Source organism: Ptychodera flava, chromosome 17, assembly GCF_041260155.1.
Source record: "Ptychodera flava strain L36383 chromosome 17, AS_Pfla_20210202, whole genome shotgun sequence".
Lineage (NCBI taxonomy): Eukaryota > Metazoa > Hemichordata > Enteropneusta > Ptychoderidae > Ptychodera > Ptychodera flava.
This window is the reverse complement of record NC_091944.1, coordinates 21,895,174-21,905,087: the sequence shown is the minus strand read 5'-3', so window position 1 is coordinate 21,905,087 and position 9,914 is coordinate 21,895,174. Positions and strand designations below refer to the sequence as shown.

General features: G+C 38.2%; 1 protein-coding gene across 1 annotated transcript in view; it reads left to right on the top strand.

The window, feature by feature from the left end:
• The first annotated feature begins 2,170 nt into the window (after positions 1 to 2,170).
• The window catches only part of LOC139115769 (uncharacterized), a 48,834-nt gene continuing 41,090 nt past the window's right edge, over positions 2,171 to 9,914 (top strand). The window contains exon 1 of the transcript XR_011548186.1: positions 2,171 to 2,298. The gene's annotated coding sequence lies outside the window, so the exon portion shown is untranslated. The remainder of the gene's footprint in view (positions 2,299 to 9,914) is intronic.

Below are 9,914 nucleotides of genomic sequence, written 5' to 3'. Positions count from 1 at the left end.
AAGGAACAATCAAAAGACAAACACATTACGCATACACATAAAGAAGAAAAAAATCATCCATCCATCCATCCATCCTTCCATCCATCCATCCATCCATCCATCCATCCATCCATCCATCCATCCATCCATCCATAAATACATTCATCCATCCATCAATCCATCCATCCATCCATCCATCCATCCATCCATCCATCCATCCATCCATCCATCCATCCAGCCATAAATACATTCATCCATCCATCAATCCATCCATCCATCCATCCATCCATCCATCCATCCATCCATCCAGACAGACAGACAGACAGACAGACAGACATACATACATACATACATACATACATACATACATACATACATACATACATACATACATACATACATACATACATACATACATACATACATACATACATACATACATACATACATACATACATACATACATACATACATACATACATACATAAATACATACATACATACATACATACATACATACATACATACATACATACATACATACATACATACATACATACATACATAAATGATTAAAATTTAAAAATGAGACACAGTCTGTATATGTGTAACATCTGATTTCCTGATCTGAGCCTCTGATTTATCTTTTAGAAAACCTGACAGATGTACATGTATGTGTAAATGTGCGTTCCTGATTCTTGGTTTTATAAGTGGGTCTTACCATGCAGTTACTTAAGCGTATCGATGTCTCTGTATTAATATCCTTAGTTAGAGCAGAGTACAGTTTTATTCTACGGTTTGGTCTCCAAAATTTCAACATTAAACTGACTGTATGAAGAAAGTCCAAAACATTCGTTGAATTGATAAGGTCAAATACTTGAATATTGTACCAGTTATTATGAGCAGTCATGTATAATTTTATAAAATTCGTTGGTTGATGCGAAATTTTGGACCAGTCTCTAATGCATACTTGACTTGACTTGACCAAGCAAAATTTTTTCATTGCCAAACTTTTATATCTATTGCCATTTGATGTATTCATTGGAAGAGTTAAAACACTTCTTTCATTTCCTTCATTTCAAGTTTCAAGCTGCGGGTTAACTATATATATATAAATATTATATATATGTTATATATATATATATATATATATATATATATATATATATATATATATATATATATATTATATAATATATATATATATTATATATAACGCACATGGATGGATGGATGGGTGGGTGGGTGGGTGGGTGGGTGGATAGATAGATAGATAGATGGAAGGATACATTGATAGAGAGAGATAGATATAATTCTCATTTAGTATTTATTTATATATTTATCTATCTATCTATTACCATAACATATATGTAAATTGCAAACTGGCATTTTCCAAAGAACGTAGCGAAATCGGTCAAAGGGGTAATGAAGTGTTTCTATGCGGACGACATTCATCTTAGTGTACTTGACATTGAATGGTTCCTAAGTTGGTATTATATTTCAATATAGGACAGTGGCAGCAGCAATAAATTAATGGCCTATAGTATTTGTATAATTTCCTTTATGTATGTATGTATGTATGTATGTATGTATGTATGTATGTATGTATGTATGTATGTATGTATGTATGTATGTATGTATGTATGTATGTATGTATGTATGTATGTATGTATGTATGTATGTATGTATGTATGTATGTATGTATGACCAATATCTATAGGCCAAAACTAGATTTACATTGCCACGAAGACAGCTAGAAAGCAGCATAAAGTAAACAACAAATATTTCACACAATAACAATCAGATTCCTTGAGAGAAAAGATGCATAACATTATGATTAAACAAATAATAGTTATTATTAAAGTACATGATATATATCAGGAGTATATTATCATTTAATCATTTTTCGGATAACGTGTACAAGACACGTGTGTTTTTATTAAGATAGTGCAATATTGCTATGTTTTTGTGTTATAATTTATGATGTAGAACAACTCTAGGTCACATTGTTTGTTATTAGAATTAGTTTCTGAAGTATGTTGTATAATGCTTACTTTATTTCAATTCAATCACACAAAAGCATACGGAAACATACGTGAATAGAGCTAATGAAGCTACACTTGCGAATTAATTATGCTGATTCCCGGGCAGCAAGACGCCCCCACACTCGGTGACTATAAATGTGCGGATTGCTCTGTGTGGCGTCAGTGCCGTCGTTTGGGACGTTTTCCTCCTATAGGTGATTTTCCCCCCGAACAGTTCTTCCATTGAATTGTGCGTCTCAGAGAAGACGAGTCCGGTATTGTAAGAATAAGCCAGGTATGATCCTCTTCCTTTCTGTTGTTTTTTTTACATTGACTTTTTTTGCTGTGAGCCGATGCGCACTGGAAGTGTTCCAAAATTTCATGGTAAGAAACTTGCTAATGGCTACTTTGATCACGCTTACTCTACCCCACGTGCTTTGATTCTCGCCGAAACACCGCGCCCATCGCTTGAAAGGGGATTTGCAAGCGGGGGTTCAAAGCACCCGGCGGTCTTTATGTTTTGGCAGCATAATGCATGTGCAAGAGTTACATACCTCACAAGCGGTTTAAGAAGTTAGAGCACGCGAGCGAGCAGGTGACTCTACAGCGGAAAGAGTTTGTGTGTGTTTTGCGAAAGCCTGTACAAGCTTTCAGTACATCCAGCTGAGAGAAAGCTACTCTTGCGCGGCAGCATAGCTCCCTCTCCGCTCTTGTTCCCCGTACTGGGAGTATCGCATTTACAATATGCCGTAAGTTTCCCGGAGTAGAATTAATATCTTATAAATGACATCGTGGTATAGACTTCTACAGGTGATGAGGTGAGCGTCGAAAATCCCTTTGCGATCCGTTAGTAAGATTTTACCTTCTATAAATATAATCCGTGCGGCGTATCAGGTGTAGCTGTATGTACGTCAATGCGTTGGCGACGGTTTGTTTATTTTAATCAGTTAAATAATTTAAGAAACCCTTTCTCAAAGGCATTGGTAAAAGTGCCGCGGCAGTACATCTTTTTCTAGTTGTTTATACATATACAGGCATCAATTTGTTGTATAATTTTCTATGGTAATTTTCATAATCGAAGTCACGTGACATCTGAGCTTGATGACGCTATTCAGAAGGTAAACGTACAGACAAAAACTGTGTCCCCTGGCGGTTTAATCATATACCCTCTATGGTTTAATCAGCTTACACTCGAAAGGACACGCCCTAATCATCTGTTACTACTGTCGTCAGCCATTGACTTTTACGCTTGCAAAACGTTTTATCTTCGGTCAATAAATTTCTACTCTATGTGGAATTCTATTCTGCCGAGGTAATACTGCCTTTTGCTCTAAACGCCAAGGTTGTTAATACTCTCTAAAAATTTACTGTGACGGTCTTCCAACATCACAGATCACCAAATCACCATACTGATTTTAAAAAGCTTGATTCCCGTGTTAACCAAACCTCTACATTTGCCTATGAAAACAATAGTATGACGATGTGCTTGTCACTTGGGCAGTACAAGGGACAGTGTCTCTCTTCTACATCCTGTTATGTGTTTTTAGTATAAGAAAATACAACCTACAAGTATGTTACACTACTAACTATAAGTGACAAAGGCGACATTCGACGTCGAAAAAAACTCCAACTACACCAAAAACGTTTATATATGAACGTAAAAGTGAAAATGATCGTTTAAGTCTTCCGAACAAGTCTATTATTATTTTAAAAACACCATGTGCGACACACTCGACGGCGTTCAATAATCGCGATAGAAAGAATGACTATTTACATAGCGAGAGACATGATATCACTGATCTTGATTTTTGTTTTCTCAACAACTCAGTCCATAATGGGTAAACAGTATCTTCTCGATCGCTCTTACTGTGTAGAGCAGAACATCATAGCAATGCATATCCTAGATAAACAAGAAATTGAGTAATTTTCTTGTAACATGCACCTGTCTATTCATAATATAGCTCGTTTGACTAACCAGCTAGAATCAATTGACTGGCGCGTGTTACATGAAAATCATTAATGCTCTGTAGGTGCTCAATACAAAGGTTTTCACATATACTCACAATCACACAAACACACACACACATATATATAATTCAGCTATGTATATATGTATATGCACACACACGTCGTATAAATATATCTTTATATAATTAAATGTATGTATGTATGTATGTATGTATGTATGTATGTATGTATGTATGTATGTATGTATGTATGTATGTATGTATGTATGTATGTGTGTGTGTGTGTGTGTGTGTGTGTATGTATGTATGTATGTATGTATGTATGTATGTATGTATGTATGTATGTATGTATGTATGTATGTATGTATGTATGTATTTATGTATGTATGTATGTATGTATGTATGCGAGTTGTTCATTAAATTCTCATATCAAATATTCTAACAAAGAATAAAGCGACGTATGCATCGTGAAACTTGTGCACTTCTCGTTCGATATCTTGTCAGCCAATCAACCCTGCTTTGTAGAGTAGATATACTTGGCTGAAACAAATGATGCAAATAAACACGAGAGAGAGAGAGAGAGAGAGAGAGAGAGAGAGAGAGAGAGAGAGAGAGAGAGAGAGAGAGAGAGAGAGAGAGAGAGAGAGAGAGAGAGAGAGAGAGAGAGAGAGAGAGAGACATCCACGCGGTGTTCAAAGGACATGCAGTTATAATGTGATCATTCGTAAGCGAAGGGCGATCGATGGATACGATCGACATTGTTGTCGCCTGTGAACACTAATTGTCCGGAAAATTACAACGTAAATGTCTTGAAACTTTCCATGCGTATAATTAATAACTTTTTTCCGCGATTTTATGCACGGAAATATGAAACTCGTCCGATTGATGCTGATTGTGACGTAGCAATATCCTTCATACTAATTCGAAAAATATGATAATCACTTTCTGCCGCGCTGCATAATTTATGAAAGAACAATTACAGAGTGACTTATGGGCTTCCATACTGCTCGATTTCAATTACGATTTATAAACCATCTAATAGCTTATCATTCCTCTCCGCACAACGACTAAGCCTCAAGTTGTCGCTGAAAATCGCCTTTCTCGAAGTACCGCTGGCGAGTTTTTTTTTCTGGCTTTTCGCTAAAAGCCAACAAGGAGCTTTGGGATGACTCATTTAATGCTTAAGTTGATGTGCGCGTGGATTAAGTGCGAACAGATCGATCTGGCCCTCGGGTTAAACGGTGAGTAATCCAACCTCTTAATGAAAACAGTGGGTCCGTCAAAGATAAACGTAGGCAACGTCAGACTTACGAGCCGGATTTAGCGTTCGTATGCGACCACTCCAAAATCAGAAATAATGTCAATCGTTGCCATGACTCCGTTTCTGAACGCGTGTCATAGAATGATTGATGTATCTTATACCTGATCACCAAGAGCAGTCATCCACAGCGGAAAACCCAGGACGTCCGATGCGTCATCTGCGAGTTTCCGTGTTCCTGTATTGTTATGCGGGGGTCGGACAGCCTGTGTATCGCCGAGACATCGGCGAATATTCCAGACGAGCTGCCAACCGCGAAGAAATTTAATATGCAGATCCCTCAAAAGAGATGAGTTGCAACATATATCGACGATATGACACGGGCGATGACATGTTTCGTCTGTTACGATCAGAAGGTGTCTCGTGTAGCTCCGCAAAGTGGAAATCAACCACAAGGCGCTGACTGCAACCGAAAGAAAAAGGAAACGATTTACTATATATGGAAGTCAATGGGAGTCTCAAATCCGGTTTATCACTTGACGTTGCTTTGACGTCGACCTGAAATAATCCTTAATCAACCAATCAGTCCCCTTCTGAGCAGTTACCTTTCATCCTTATCAAAATAATTCGAGGTGATTCTCAACAGATATCTGTAACAGCTCTCAAATACCAGTTAATACACTGTACATGCGATTTCACATGAAATTTAACAATGCCCTCATCGGCGCCCGCCATCATGACAGCTTTCACCGACAAATCTCTCCTAACAATTTTATGTTTTTTCAAACATCCCGGAGATTAGATCTCTAGGAAATCGGTTGGACCATGTCATTGGATTGTTGCGATGTGAAACGATTCATCGCAATGTGAGGTGTAAGTTTGTTCCACGACATCAGCGATTCAATTCAAACCACGACTGCGCTTTCAGTGTGGAATGCTGGCACACACCATTCGTTACGTGGCGAACTGTTTTCACACGATATTACGAATAAAACTGAATTGAAGAAAGCTAATTCAGCATTTTAGAGAAGGAATTTAAGATAGTCGGTAAATGAGTCGATGTATTTTTTTCTTGAAAACGAACACTCCATGCTGCGGGAGTGCTGACTACGGCGCGCCAAATGTTTCAAAAATATTTATCGTCATAGAGTAAAAATAAACTTTCAAATTTTCTTTCTAAAAAAAAGTCTTAAACGTGTATGAATAATAAAGGAAAAAGTTCTTTCGTCCATATCATTGCATTTTATTAATGTACCTTTTCATAAAAATAGCATTCATTTGAAAAATACGTGTCATTAAATATTTGAATGTGCCTGTACAGATAAAGATGACGTGCAACCGTCTTTCTTGATTGAAATAAAAATTCGATGGAATTACGGAAGAAAATAAACGAGAAAAGTATTATTACAAAAAAGGGCAGAATGTTATGTAATGCTTAATTGTAAAATATTCTTTAAACCGTAATGAGAAGATAAACTTTTCAAAAATTTGGAAATTTCACACTCCCATACTTATTGACGTACACATACACGTGTATTTGATATAAAGGTGCAATGAATGCTGATTATAAGGGAAAAAAGAAAAAAGAAAAAAAATAAATCAAGCACACACATAAAAAATATTGAAATGATTAAAAACAAAACCACAAATAGTACTTGCACTACTACCAAAAACAAAACGAACCACCATTAGGTCTGACTAAAAAAAGAAAGAGAATCACAATTGAAAAGTCGACCGAGATCGCGCCGGCGTTGAGGCTGTAAAGAAACCAAAACGAGGTCAGCTTGGAAAAAAAACCAAAGCGAGGTTACAAAAAAAAAAAAAAAAAAAGAGGTTACCAAAAAAAAAAAAAAAAAAAAAAAAAAAAAAAAGTAGAAAAAAAGAGGCCCGTTCGGGAAAAGAAAACAGAGAGGGACACCCCGCAGAAAAAGCCCAACATGAAAATTGGATAATTATCAGAGTCATGATTGTTACAGTTTAATGCCAGAGGGTTTTGGATCATCACACTCGGATGTTGGACATGATCTTTGGGGTATTTCAGCGATAACTCTCAGCTTCTAGTCATCAATATCATCTCATGGACGTCCAAGTTACCGACACGTTCCATTCTATATTAAACAGTTACCAGTTTTGGTTAAAAGTGGACAAAACACTCGTGGTGGTTCGTCGGCTGCCAGCTGTCCCCTCGCTCCAATGTACACTCGAGGTGGTAAGCCAGCGGCCGGCGGTCCCGTCGGTAGTACAGTAGGCCTACACGCCGGCAACCAGCGATACCCTCGCTGTAAACTGTAGGGCCGCATCTCCCAAATCATAGACAGTCTGTGCCCAAACCCCAAGAAAACGATGGCTTGCCGCTAGCCCACGGTTACGTGTGGTTCGATACACAGCGGCCGCCGTGTGGGTATGCATAGTAAAATTGCATACCACGCAGCACGCTGCGGCCTAGTTCTGCATGGCAGGGCTATGTGTTACCGGCGTGACACGGCCTCCCGTATAACGCCGGTAACACGTACACAGCCCTGCCATGCAAAGCTAGCAGCGGCCGCAATGTATCGAACCACACACGTATCCCGTGGGTTTAGCCTCTAAATGGAGTATGGTAAAGGCAAAAATACTCGGGCTGAAACACTCCGTTTAAATTCGAGGCAACGTTTTCACTAGTACCTGTAGAACGCGAACGCGCCTGACTTGACAAACACTGATCAAGCAGCCGCTATTTCTCTGTACACTGTAGCTCAACACAACCAGCAAAGGGAGTGGTAGGGCTACGGAACCGCAGCAAGGCTGGGCTGTGAGTTATCGGATATGGCCAGGTTGTATAACACCGGCGTTATACGGCCAGGCCGGTATATTAAACTCACAGCCCTGCCCTGCCACCCAGAGCTTTGTATAGGCTACTGCACAAATATCGTAGCTCTATGTATTGGACTGTGTGGATATACAGATTTCTGCAATGGGGATCGACATGTCGTGTATGTGCCGGTCTAGCCCTGCGAGTATAGTGAGTGTCTGGCGTTGCGAAGGCCGGACACTCTCGCCATACTCCTACTCGTAGTCGTAAGGCTTGTACAGTTGCGCCGCTCGTCACGGAAAACGATGGACGTTCTCTCAACATTCGGCAGATTTCTTCAAAACTATTCATTTTATCATGAGTTGGGTGATCTTTGAGGATAGACGAGGAATTAGCAAACAACGAGGTGGTTTATTATCATGGTATTTGAACCCGATGTATCGAACCATACGTATAAAACTGTGTAGAAATCATGTAGGCCAAACGGCGATGACAGTGAGGCTCGGTGGAAGGCCTGCAGTGGGCTCCCTGCCATACCGCGCCTAAGGCATCGATATGTTCGCAGTGTTGCTATGAAGGGTCATGGGTCGTACGTCTCGCTCGTGATCTGACCTGTGGACTGCCTGAAATTGGCTCAGTTAACTTGACTCTCTGGAACTATTCACTGTTAACTTGGACGTTCTCTAGGTGATATTGCCAACTTTATTTCATCAAGTATGGTTTCAAGTAGAGCAGGGCCCAGCCAAACAGAGCTAGGTTTCAAGATGTCACGTTATCACTGAAATGCTCAATTAATATTTCGTCAAACATTGGAGTATGTGTGATCGGATTCCCTGCTGTTGGGGATTCATCGATCGAAGGAAACGTGAACCATGAGTTTTTTGAATAAAATAATTGTAATTTCGGGCTTGTTGTTTTTTTTTCTGTGGCGAGTGCACGGTTTTTTTTCTTTTTTCTTTTTTTTTTTTTTTTTTTTTTTTCTTTTTTCTTGCTGTGGCGAGTCCTCATTTATTTTTTCTTTCCACAGGCCCACGCGTTTTTTTTTGTATCTCTGTTCATTGCATTTTTTATTTTTTTCGTTTTTATTTTATTTTATTTTATTTTTTTCGTAAATGAGATCCACTTTTGTCTAGAGCCATCACTGCCGAATTTTTTCACCGATTTTCTCTCTTTACTGTCAAGCGGCTGGTGATTCATATTATATTTTTGATAATCTATAATACGTTTATTATGAGACGTAGTGCTTTTTAATTTTCTTTAGTACATAAATAATTTTATGTATGCATGACTCTTTTTTGTCTGATTCTTTTATAATGATTTTCTGTATGTGGTTCACATTTTCATTTTTTGTAATATTTTTTCCGTGTGGTAGTAGTGGTTTTTAGTGATTTTCTTGTGAATTTTGTGGACGTACCACTGTATAACATATTTTTCTTTCTTTTTTTGTAAAATCAGCACTCATTGCAACATTTACGCGAACTATTATACGTGTATATATGTCGATAAGTATGGATGTATGACTTTTTCAAATCGTTGAAAATTGTTTATTTCCTAATTACGCTTTAAAGATTTTTTGTCAAGTTAAAATGAAGTATTAAATGACATTTCTGTCTTTTGTTTTTTAATTATACTTTTCTTACTTATTTTCTTCCTAATGACACCGAATTTTTATTTCAATCGAGAAAGACAGTTTATTTTTGCACTGAATCGATAAATATTTTTGAAACATTTGGCGCGCCGTAGCTGACAGAAGCATTTGCGATTGGCAGAGTTAACGATCTAGACACCAATTTGCGCAGTATCAATATTGAAACAGGAAGCGAAGCATTACAGCGGTATCGGCAGTGTCGCCAAGACATTATAGCTACGCCACCTGCGTGACGCATTCAATCGCG